At 40.6% G+C, this 13,339-nt stretch overlaps 1 pseudogene; it reads right to left on the reverse strand.

Moving 5' to 3' along the window:
• Positions 1-8,305: 8,305 nt before the first annotated feature.
• LOC118608285 lies at positions 8,306-8,424 on the reverse strand (annotated as a pseudogene).
• Positions 8,425-13,339: the final 4,915 nt, after the last annotated feature.

Below are 13,339 nucleotides of genomic sequence, written 5' to 3' on the forward strand. Positions count from 1 at the left end.
GCTCCTGGTCTGGTCAAAACAAAGTAGGTGCTCAATGAAAGTGTGTCGAGTTAAATTGTCTTTTCTTTTTTTCCTGCTAATTCTGTCCTTTCCATTCTGCACGTAAAGTCTGGGGCTGTGGACTCACTTTTCTTAGTAACTGGAAGAAAAAAAAACACTTTGGCTTTGGACCCAGTCTTGGCTCAGTTCCCGATCTCATTTTCCTTTTCTTAAGCACCAGATCTCAACTTGAGGGCACCCCCAGAATCTTGCTTACAGTGTATGCTTAAAGGAACGTTTCTGCGCAGATTAGCTTCATCTCCCCCACTTTTTCTTCCTCATTCAAGTTCCTTCAACTTTCTGACCTCAGGTTTCACAGTCTGTCTGTAGCCCTTGTTGGCCATTGGTGACCTCCATGTCTCCATTTCAGATCCCCACATTCTCCCCCTTCAGGCAGGCCCCTTTCTGGGCCCTCAGTCCCGGCCATGTCTCTTCACAGATCATCGTTCATGGATGGTTGAAAGGAGGCTCTTAAGTAGAGCCCACGGATGGGATTTAGAATTTAGGTCAACCTCTGAATTGTCAGCCAATCCCTTCTTTGCGAGCATTTAAATGTTCCTTGAACAAATGCATATCCGGAAGGATTCAGAGTACGCACACACAAAAATCTCCAGAACCATGTCTCTAGACCCTGGTCCAGCAAAGTTTAAGTGCACTTTGAGATCCTCGAAACAAATGAGTGGTTCATTCTCTATTCATCATCTTTAGGGGATGGAGTGAATTTTGTTTTCTGAACAAATGCACATTGGGCACTATTATATCCTAGGTACTAGACAAAATTTAGGGATATAGCAGTAGCAAGATAGAAACAGTCCTGCCCTCATGGAGATTATAATATGAGAAGAGCTAACTTGAGGAGAAGAGAAGAAGGTCCAGTGTACAACTCTGAATGCAGCTATTGTCCGATCATTTTAGAAAATGGAAAACAAAAAATATCTGTGTGCAAGTTTCGAAGTGAGAGAACCCTTCCATGGGTCTGTATAGATCCAAAGCATTACTAAGTGAAAGAAACACTATAAGAAACCAACCACAGAAATGCATGCAAATCTTTTGTATGTCAGAAAACTTACAAAAGACTTTTATTCCAGGTTTCTGAAAGAAGTACCAAGATCTAACACTTCTGTAGAAAATTTAAAGAAAACTTGAATTCATTGAAGTACAAATTCAATTCAAGGAGAGAAGGCTTCAATAAGAACACGAAGTGTTTTGTTTTCTTTTTACCCCTTTACCTTACAGTGTTAGGAAAGAGATTACTAAGAGATTTTGGTGAGTGGGAAGTTCCTGAAACAACCTGGTTCCTGGATCGTTTTGATCTAATAGCTCTTGGTGACTTTCTTCTGTATGGGAGGTGGCTGTGGAAAAAAGGATATAGATCTTTATTTTCATTGATTGAGTTATGTAATGAATGATATTACAAAAGGAGTTAGAGGTGCCAAAGATTATTATATAATTAATACTCCTATTTTAAGAGCAATATAGTCAAAAGCCATTTTTCAAACTGGATTTTTATTTTGCCCAATACTATGCTTTTGGGGATATGTAACAATTCACAATGCCATCTTATCCTACTCATTAAGTGTTAAAGAGAATATTATCAAAAAAAAAAAAAGAATATTGGGAGCACAATGATTGCATTCGAGATCAGAAAAGCAAACAAAAGAACTAACATGCTTATTTCAGTAAAAAAGCCTAAGAAATAAGGGAAGTCTGATGTCTCTGAACAAGAAAAGAAAACATCCCACAGAGATTTATGGGGATAGTACCCTAAGACGTAGACAAGAGAGTTTAAGTTCTGGTGAGAATCATTTGACATACTTGGAAACAATTTGATTTTTCAAATATTTCCAAAATGTATAAACAATAATATTTGTAAATATTTTTGCATCTCTTTATTGGGACAAGAGATATCTTAAGGAACTAAGAAAACTTAACCTGAGTCCTCTAACCCATCATTGAGGACTCAGAGAAAATGGCGTGAGCACCAAGGACTGAAGATCAGATTGTGTATTCTGAATACCATTGACCAATGGATAAGAGTCTAACATGATTATCAAAGGTTTGATTTCTGAGTGCCTAATAGAAAAAGCAGTCATCGTCAGCATTGAGTGACTGCTCTCTGGAAGGTGTGATGTCAGATCAATCTCCTATCTTTTTTACATAAAATTACTGTTACTACAATGGTGATTCAGTGATATGAGAATATCAGGGAAAAGACAACTAATGCGTTACCTTAGGACAGACACAATTCAGAGATTCTCTGAAACCTATATGACTTCCGAGCAGGGGGCATCTAGGAATATAACATAGTATATAAAATGTTATATTTTATATTAAGCAGCACCAATGATAAAAAAAAAAAAGGCCTTATGGTTTTGTGTATAGTTCATAGTATTTTTCTTTGAGTGAGAGGCAAATTGAGGATCTAGAAATGTGACAGAGGAAGTAAATGGATTGCAGCTATAAATGGCAATATTGCCACATGGACTTACTATTTACAGGCGGTTGTACATAAAAAAAGTTTCATGGATTATCCCAGAGCCCTTTCCTGTGAGCCACTTGGTGGAAATCGCCCTGGAAATTTCAGGGGTTAGATGTTTTTCTGGGAGAAATATCACTGCAGGAGTTAATTTAATTGTTCTGACACTTCAGCCTCCCAGCATGCAACTGCCTTAGCAGTGGAAACACGTGGTCAGGGGCTACAGGAACTCATGTGATCATGTGATCTAGGTGGTTTCTATTTTTATAACAAATTCACCAACAAAGCACATGAGATCTTCAATGATCTCTGTTTCAGCTTAGTAGAAGTGCCAAAACCAAAGGGTAGCCTCAAACAAGAACTCTTTTTTTCTTTTTAATTACACATGCACACGTGAGATAATTAACAGGATATCATTTACTTCTCAAATACTCTTCTCTGTCCCCTGACTCTATCGGCTCCATTATCAAGATGGTTAAAATAAATAAACACAATTGTAATCCTTTATCATCGGATCCCAAACAATTGTTCTAGAACTAGAACTCAGTCCCTCTTAGTGGACTAGAGGCATCAAATGGGACAAGGTTGTAAAAGTTGTTTGAGGTTGGTATCCATTCGAGAAGTCACTGGCTTCTGGATCTTTACAATGTGCATCCTCTATCCTGGAGCAGGAAACGACTGCTGTGGAGGTTAGAATGAAATATACTTGATGCAGCTTGTTTTTTGTTTGTTTGTTTGTTTGGTTTTTTTGCATGAGAAATTCCATCCAGTGCACGTGGCCTTGGAAATAGGCTCTGGGCTTAGGAAAAAAGCAAATACCTGTAGAGAGACAGAATTTAGAAGTAAGAAGGATGGTCTCTGGGTGCCTACCACCCCAGATTCCATTTCATTTCTAAAATTGTAATTTCTATGTTCATCCATTGGTTTGCATAAGGCTTTCACATTTTGCGTTGTTTTGTTTATTTTGATTTTGTTCTGGAATCCAATATCAACACGCTGTGAGGAATAGCTTCTGGACTGTGTTTATGAACAGCTGAAGGCAAGGATCAAGTTAAACATATACTCCCAGTGGGAGTTTCCTCTTTGCACTTTATAATCTTCGCATTGCTACCGAGGTACTGCTAAAGCAAACTTTAAAAAGCTAGAAACATGACTTTTATGCAAATACATGGCAAGCGTGTATCAGAGGCATTTAAATTCATTAATGAGGAAATAAGCAAATAGGAGAGACCGGTGTATATATAGTAAGTGGAAAAAAAGAGTGTTAAAATCTGATTGCAAAGATGCAAAACTGTTTCATGTCTTATGAGGCAATAAAATTGTAAACTTTGAGGGTTTTGTTTGTTTGTTTGTTTACTGAACAGAAATCGCTTACAATTGCACTGGATAAAAATCATTTCTAACTTGTCAGGCTATGTGTTAACATTTAACTTGGTAGAGCCCAGGTCCTAATCAATGGTAAATAGAAAGTCAAACACAGATGCGTTTCTACCAGGAATTAAACGCCTTTGGCCTTGTAGACAGTGCTTCAGCATGACTTCAAAAGGACATGCTGTCACCTTTTTTGCTTATGTCCGAGCATCATATGACTTTTCTTCACAGGGCCACATACAAGGTGTTCTGTCTAAAGTTCAGTGAAAGGGGGTTTTATGGGTGTTGGTCTCTGAAATTCCCTTATAACTTCCCCGCAGCTCTGTCATGAAAAGCTTCAGCAACCAAAGGAAAACCTCCACATTTCAAAAAGAAACCCTCTAGGAATTTGTCTTCTAAAAGCAAGCTTTTGCCATGCCCCCAAGGCAGAGATGGCCTCTCCACCCGGCAGCTCACTCCGGTTTCAGGCCAGCCATCTGCAGTGGATTGTTCATCTATGTTCCATTGTAATGTGAGGTTTTGAGGGGTGTGACTGCCCACTGCCGCCCACAGGTCCTCAGCCTACATTTTGCTAGCCTGCGTTTGCAGCCGGAGAGTCCTTTAGAACATTGCAATGAGCAATACCAGAAGGCCACAGGCCATCTCAGGCAGAGGAAACCACAGACAGACTCGCTGTCTTCCTCAGCCTCCCGACTCGGGTTGACCCTGTCGTTTCTCAGTGTTGTAAGCCCTGTGACCGTAGCCAAGGTTCAACATGCAATGCTGACCGAACAGACACACAGAATTACAATTCTTGTCACAGGCTGCAAGGCACAACATTTAGAGTCAAAATCTGTGTCTCCTGTGTCCATGTCGCTGTACCTGCTCTTCCGAGTCTCAGTTTTCTCACCTGTACAGTGGGGCTGAGTAGACTGACATACCAAAATCCACTCGTCCCTTCTTCCATGCTGACATAAGCTCAGTTTTGTTTGCAGTAGCAGTCCACACAGCTCTGTTCTCCAGAGCCTCCCGTAGCTAAGAATAGCCATGTGACCTGATTCTGGGCAGTGAGACCTAAACAGAAGTCTTTTTGGGCCTTGAGTGAACTCTGGAAAGCTTTCATTCCTCTGATAAGAGGAGACTGAGCCAGCTGGTGTGGCCTTTCCCTGTTCTCACCCCACTCTGCTCCCGCCTTGAATGCAGAAGTGATGCTTGGAACCTGGCATGTGAGGGAGAGGCCAAGAGAACCACGGTGGCATTGACCCAGCCGTGATGGGGTGGAGCTCTTGGGTCTGAACGTTGAAAATGCCTAGCTCCAAACTTCCTGTGACATGAGAAAATAAACTCTTCTAGGTTTAACCTACTCGGGTTTTGCATTACTTGCAGCTGAACACAGCACTCAGTGATGCAATGTGTATTAAACTATGCAAGAGCTGTGTCTCCTAAGGCAAACTCTGGACTTTGGGTGATTATGATTCGGGTATCAGTGTAGGCTCATCCTGGGTGACAGTGTGCCACTCCGATGAGTGATGTTGATAATAGAGGAGGCTGTGCTTGTGTGGGGGCAGGATGTGAGTAGAAATCTCTGTACCTTCCTCTCAACTGAGTTGTGGGAACTAAAACTGCTCTAAAAACTAAAGTTGTCAATAAGAAGGAAAAAATGCTGTGTCTGCAGGAGTTTGAAGTTTGGTCACTGGACTAATGCCACCTTCTCTATGAAAGCCCAGAGGCTCTGAATTCTGGGGCCCGGCTTTCCTTATGGAACCACAGTGGCCTCTGTAACACTTCCAATGCCCCTTCACATCTCCCCTGCTCCCCCAAAATCTTTAAAAATTATCTTCTATGGCCAACTCTTCAAAATTAAACATGTGATCAGTGCCCCAAACTAAGGCTGATTCTTGACATGGAGCAACTGTTTTCAATCACTGTGCCCTGTTATTCCCATAAACAATAGAAATATTCAATTTAAACTATTTTGCCATGCAAACTTAATTGAGTCATTAAATCAAAAATTTTAACGGATACTTACTAACTTTCAGTCTTTGGGAAGATAAATAAGAATAAAAGAAGATTGACTTGGAAACAAACAATTTTAAAATGGCTGGAAGGAAAAGCCCCAGAATATGTTGGTGATTTTCCTGAATGAGAAGTGTCCAGGAACGATTTTGCTTTTTTTTCATGCATTTCTAAATGTTCCAAATTTTCTATATAGAACATATGTGGTAGTAAAAAACTCAGACAACTTCTCAAACATAAAAAAAAAAATCCTTTGTTAGATAATAAACCCTGCATTTATATTTGAAAAATGATTACTGCATTTGACATATCCCTTGGAGTGGAGACAGATAGGTAACAGGTCACATTTTTGGATCCAACCTTATACGCTGACTTTTATTGGGCCCCACCCAGCTCACAGATGGGGAAAGCAGAAAGCGACCTTATAGGTGACCTAAGCCAATTCCTTGACTCTCAGGTAAGGAAATTGAGGCCCTGGCAGATGAGAACTTGATCCCATGGCAATGGACTAAAACAAGTGGTTCTGATACTCTCAGTTAGACTCCTCATGCATAGACACGGCATTTCAAGGTTAAAAGTCTTTCTGGAAGGAGACCAAAAGAGTTGGAGGGAAAAATGGCCTGGTTATTAGCAAGTATTTACAAGCACATTCTTAGTGCCAAGGATTCTAGTAGAATTTTTCAAACAATAGACTTTATTTCTTGAGCAGTTCTCAGTTCACAGAAAAACAGGGGAAGGAACAGAGATTTCTCAAAAACCCTTCCACTCACAGTGTCCCCACTGTCAGCACCCCCACCACAGTGGTACATTAGTTATCATCAGTGAACCTACATTGACACAGTGTTGTCACCCAGAGTTGTATGTTACATTAGGAGTCATTCTTATTGAACATTATGAGTTTGGACAAATGTATAATGAATGACATGTCTCCACCATTACGGTGTCATATAGAGTTGTTTCGCTGCCCTAAAAATCCTCTATTTCTACCTATTTATTATTTCCTGCCCTCGCCCCCCCCCAAAAAACCTGTCAACCACTGATATTTCTACTGTCACTATACCTTTGCCTTTTTCAGAATATCATATCATCGAAATCTTATATTTTGTAGACTTTTCAAATTGGCCTCTTTCACTTACCGATGGACATTTAAGGTTCCTCCATGTCTTTTCATAGCTTGTTGGGTCATTTCTTTTTAATGTTGAAAATATTTCACTATTTAAATGTATCATAGTTTATTTATTCCCCTACTGAAGGGTATCTGATTGCTTCTAAATTTTGGTAATAATGAATGAAGCTGCTATAAACATCTGCGTGCAGGGTTATTATTGTGTGGCCATAAGTTTTCAACTCTTTTAGGTACATACCAAGGAACATAATTGCTGAGTTGTATGATAAAATTACGATTATCATATTTTTATGCTAGGCTGTCTTCCAAAGTGGCTGCATTGCTTTGCATTCCCACCAGCAATGAACGAGAGTTCCTGTGGCTCCACATCCTCGCCCGCATTCGATGTTGTCGGTGTTCTGGGTTTGGGCCACTTTAATAGGTTTGTGGTGGTATCTCGTTGTTGTTTTAATTTCAATTTCCCCGATGAAATATGATGTGGAGCATATGCTTATTTACCATCTGTATATCTTCTTGGTTCCATTAGAATATTTAGCATTCAATTTCCTGAATATCTCAATATCTGAGTATACTTGAGTGACATTTTACACTTAAAAATTTGCCACGTTTACCTCACAGCTTAACAATTTGCTTAATTTAAAAAAAAAAAAAGAGCTTCACAGATACAGCGCATCACATACTTTCCCATGAGGGAAATTCTTTTGGCTGAGGTGACTAAATGGGCACTCATTAGGTGGCTAGGTGGGTGCCTGGCGGTGTGGCCCAAAGCAGGCTATATCATTTAACTATAGCTCTTAATATAATATTTTTTAACTCTAAATTGTAAATACCATTGATAACACAGCAAATGAATCATTAACCACCTGTGGCTTATCTCATCCTGGATAAACAAAATGTTGTCTGTCCGAAAAATGGATTATTATCAGCCCTAAAAAGGAATAAAGTACAAATACATGCTATGATGTGGATGAGTTTTGAAAATATTATGTTTAGTGAAATTAGAATAACACAAAAGAATGCCTATTCTATGATTCCATTTATATGAAATGTCCAGAACAAGCAAGTGTATGGGGACAGAAACACAATAGTCATTGCCAGGGGCAGGGGGTGAGGATGGGAAGTGACTGCTAATGAGTATGGGGTTTCTTTTGGGGGAGATGAAATGTTCTGGAATTAGAAAGTGGTGATAGCTGCACAACATTTTTTCACTTTTTTTTTTTTTTTTTTTAGACGAGGTGACCCTTGGTTGACCTCAGAGATTGCAAGAACGTTATCATCTTACAACCTCTTATTTTTTATGCCTACAGCACCTGGTCTTCCTAGGTGGTCTCCCATCCAAGTACTAACCAGGCCCGACCCTGCTTAGCTTCCGAGATCAGACGGCATTGAGCTTGTTCAGGGTAGCATGGCTGCAGACACCACTTTTTAAACATCCAAACAGCCACAGAATTGTACATTTCAAAAGAATGGATTTTGTAGTATGTGAATTATATCTTGATTTATTTTTAAGGAAGGATTCTTGGGTTACCTTTTTAATTATTCGTTGCAGGAGCTGCAGAGTTGACTCTATCTTTTATAAAATTGTATGATGCAAGTTCCTTTTTCACCATAGTTTTCACTTAGCTATTAGTAGTCTCTGAAATGGAAACGACTTAGAATTTACATCTACCCTGGTTTTAATGGCCCTTGTCTCACAAGTTGTGTTTCCTTCCTTTCAGGACATTTGATAAGCACTTTTACAACTTTCTTCTGTTAGTTTAAGAAATGCCAGGAAACATAAAGTCCGAGGTACCTAGGAAAAAATATGGTTTCCTCCTAAAATATAGTCATTATTTCATTTTTTTTTTCTTGGAGTTTTATGGGGTTCATTTTTTGAAAGGGTTCGATCCAGCTTCCTCCCCTTCCTTCTCCTTTCTTTCTTTTTTATAGTTAGAGGCCCAGAGATTAGAGTAAGGGCAGCAAAACACAGCCGCCTGCAGCACCTCCCAGGTTCTGGGCAGGTTGAGTCAACAGGTTGCATTTTCGAGAGATAAAACTAGAGGTTTGACCAAGAGGAAGGCCAGGCTCTGCCCGCAATAAACCACATCCTGGGGGCCTCTCCCTTTATGCGTAGGGTGGGCCAGTTTCTTCACAAGCACAACTCCAAGGACTCTTTATTAGCAGAATACCTCTGGGGTGAATGAATCCTGATGCTGGAGATGTGTGTGCTCCTGTGCTACGTGGACTTTAGATAACATGTCCCCAGGATCTTGAATACTAGTTAACACTATGTCCTAGCAAGACATTTGTCCCATGTACCTTCATCGATGGAACAAGAAGCGTTTATTTTCAGGTTGTTAGAGTGGGCTGCACATGGCAAGATCAATAAGGATCCAGACCTACTTTGCATGATGGCTTTGGTGACTCTCTGTCAGGACATTTTAATTCCCCCAGGCCCTCGTAAAGCGCGGCTAACCCTTCACCCACATTGAGACAGGGCCACACCTAACAGGCAGAGAACATGCCACACTGTGAGTGGGGCTTTACTCACTTCATGCAGCAGCCTCGATCCTGAAAAGATCTGTTTAAATCAAATTATACTGGAGGGATTGGCTCATCAGAGGAACCCAGAAGTATATTCTTTTATAAAGGAAAAACAAACAAACAAACATCAAGACTTCACAAACAGGAGGTTTGGAAGATTAGGATTATTTGAAGATGCGCTTTCTTTGAAGTATATCTGTACAAGGAAAAAAATGGAGAAGTGTCGGTATTGAATGTCTTTCCCTTTCAATAGACTTGAAGTTGTGTGAAGTTCAGATGCTGATCCTTCTTCATTAGTTCACCTTCTGCCCCCAGGGCAGTGCCCAGGGCACAGCTGAGGCCGCATAGATACTTGTTAAATGAATGTATACAGGAGTTTTCCTTTATTCCCTTTGATAGTCAGACTGTCTCCTTGAGGTAAACGTCGTTATCAGTTCCTAGGTGAGGAAGTTGTGGCTGTGGTGCCTTAGCTAATTTGCTCCTAGATCACACGGCAGGTGAGAGCTGAAGATGGGATTAAACCCAGGTCCTTGTTCTCCTAGTCAATGCAAAAAATGGGGAGTGGAGGGAAAATGCTGACCCCCTCCCCCCAATCCTACCACTCAAAGATAACTCACAGTTAACCACCATCCAACTTTTTAAACATTGGTATTGATTTACAAAAATAGGTTTAAGTAGTTTTTGTCACGTAACTTTCCTTTTCAGACTAATATATAGAGACCATGTCATTACATATTGTTGTATAGTGATGGTTCCCAAAGTGTGGTCTGTGGACCAGCAGTATCAGCATCACCTTGGAACTTGGTAGAAGTGCAAATTCATCCTAGGTCTGCTTACTCAGAAACTCTGGGGGTGGAGCATAGCAATTTGTGTTTTATTTAACAAGCCTTCTAGGGCAGTGATACAGACGAAGCTTAGCTCACTCGCCCGCTGCTCACTTCCTGCTATGCGGCCCAATTCCTAACAGGCCACAGACCAGTATTAGTCCGTGACCTAGGGGTTGGGGACCCCTGCTCTAGGGAATTCTGATATGCATTCAAGTTTGAGATGTGTCTCATTTTATCATATGGATATAATATATTTTATATTATCATTCCTCTATTATTGAAGTCCATGGAGTCCCTTCTTTTCTAGTAAATACTGCAGTGGTAAACATTCTTATGTTCAAACTTTTAGGCATATCTATGATTATTTCTCTAGAATAGATACAAGAAGTGAAATTGGCTAGGTCAAAGGATATACACAATTCCAAGTATCCATGGTCTTTTTTGCTACAACATCACAAGGTCATTGCAAGGTGGACTGTGATCTGAAACAAATGTCTTCTGTCTCCACAACTCCAAGATGCCCTTGTGTAGATGACCTCATCAAAGATAGGAACATTCCATGGCAGAATCGGGAGCAGACTCTGGATATCCAGGCGCCAGCGCAGGAAACCATTAGATCATGAAAAAAGTTCTGAGGCTTAAGGAAATGGAGGAGGAAGGTAAGATGAAAAGCGGGGTGAGCTCCCCATAAATAAGCAAACAGCAGAGGAAGTTATCACAAATTTAGCTCACATGAGGATCAACTGCGATTAAATTTAAATGCAAGGAAAGTATAAAGTAAAATTTAAATTCCACAATAGTGAGGAATTTCATATGGGCTATTACATTAAAATGCCTTACTGCACACAGATCAGGAAATTATTAAAACAAAACATTCCAAGCATTGTAAATGTTTCCAGAGACATCTGAGTCATTTTATAAAAATAGACTATTTTTCTCTTATTACTAAGAGCTGGTATCAAAAGTTAGAAATAGAAACCAGAAACCCCACACCAGGGCTGGCAATACATGACAAAGAACTTAAACATTCCTTGAAGTCTCTACTCAAATGGGGGTCCTTGTTTGAGAGTCACAACTGGTAAGTGTGTGAGGGACGTAGGGCAAAAGCAAATCGGTGACAATAAGCTTGTGGTCAGTGGACATCCAGCATAAAGGACTAAATGGTGGCTCACTATCAAATACCTCTTCTGACCTATAGGTGGTACCCCACAGAACAAGGTTCTAGTCTCAACTATACTACTTCTAGATATATGACATTGGGCCAGATCACTCTCTTAACCTCCATGTCAAGGGCACACGGATATCTCCCAGGATTATGGCGGTCATGAAAGTAGATAATTGCTTTGAAAATGCTTTATAAAAGATGGCATAATGATAGGTACTGTCATTATAAAAAGTAGACTTGATGAACCAGTGGCAAGGCTGAGGGATGGGTTTTAGTCCTGACTGTGCCACTAACTAGTATGTGGCTTTGGGTAAGCAACTAGAGTGGATACTGATGATGCCCCACTCAGATCCTCTTTATTGGGCTGATGCACCTTCTCCCAGCTGCAGGATGCTCACAGCAGTGCCTCCCTCCTGAGAATTGCCCCTGGCCAAAGGGAGTCACCTTGTCTGTGAGGTTATGCATCTCTCTACCCCCCATTCAGGCCAGAGCTACAGGGATCCCAAAGGTGGGCCCTCTCATCTCAAGGTGCAACTCTGTGGTGCTCTCCATGCTCCAGAACTCCCCGTGAGAGGAGGCTGAGATGGAGTCCTTGCTTTGCTCCTTCCCCTTCTCTGCTGTGCCTCAGTTGCTTTTTTTCTCCTGAGAGCACGACCTCAACAATTTCCATGCACCTAAATTCCATTGCAAGTTCTGCTTCTTGCAAATCCACTGAAGACATTACACTTTCTGACCTTCCTTCCACTTACTTCTATAGATTTGTTCAAGAGCGATTTCTCAGCCCAAAGAGTTAGTTGAAACCGATGTGCTCTGTGGTTCCTGTACTAAACCATGTCATCAGTCTCCTGGTTAAACCCTCATTTTTATACAAAAGTTGCTTTTACAATAATTTCGGTGTTTCTTGTGTTACCTGTGCACTGATTACATTCTACTTTTCATGCAAAGTAGCCCCCAAAAAGACTTGAAGATGAACTTTCTATAGATGAAACACAATTATTCCTCAGCAAACTGGAACTTCAAAGTTAGTTTTGCTGATCCAATGAAGTTATAACCTCGTTGGTTCTTTTTCCAACAGTGTAAATGAACAAATTCCCTGTTTTTCTTAGTTTTGTTTATAAAATGCTCTTCCTCCACCCCACCCCCCACCAGGCTGTCTTTGTTCAGCTTGGATGAAATCCCAGAGGGCCATGTCCCTGAGCATAATAACGTTGCTACTGGAACCTCCTGGGCTACAGACATAACTACTTTTTCAGTAGGGAGTTTTTCCCATAGTAACTCTCACATGGGATCTGTTGACATGGAAAGACAGGAAAATGGTCTAATCTGTGACATTTGATAGAAGTCTTCCCATAATTACCTTCCAGGGGCCTATGATAAACACAACATCCTAACTGACATGTTAGCGCGTCACATCATTCTTCTGAGGGTTTGTTAATACTTAACAAACACGATTCATCAGTAAGTATTCCTTTTTGTATTCAAAGATGGCCAGCATCAGGCTGTGGGGCCAAGCGCCTCCCTCTCTGGCTGTCTGGCAAATAGATCTCCAAAATCTCTGAGCTTCTCTTGAGTTTTACTAGCTTGCACAAACATCGCACTCCTTGCTGACATTCACAAATATTCCATCAATCCTCTGTCCTTAGGCCAAGAATACACAGAAATAGAAGAAAATGGGCAAAAATAATTCTGAGTTTTACATTTCTCCTGAACTTTACAGCATTTTCTTCCTTTGTCCCCCCAAAAACCAGTTCTGCAAGTATTTCCTTAGCTTATTGGGGTGCTCAGCAGTTAACATGGAGTATAGACCAAAGGAATAG

Source organism: Rousettus aegyptiacus, unplaced genomic scaffold, assembly GCF_014176215.1.
Source record: "Rousettus aegyptiacus isolate mRouAeg1 unplaced genomic scaffold, mRouAeg1.p scaffold_m13_p_9, whole genome shotgun sequence".
NCBI classification, from domain to species: domain Eukaryota; kingdom Metazoa; phylum Chordata; class Mammalia; order Chiroptera; family Pteropodidae; genus Rousettus; species Rousettus aegyptiacus.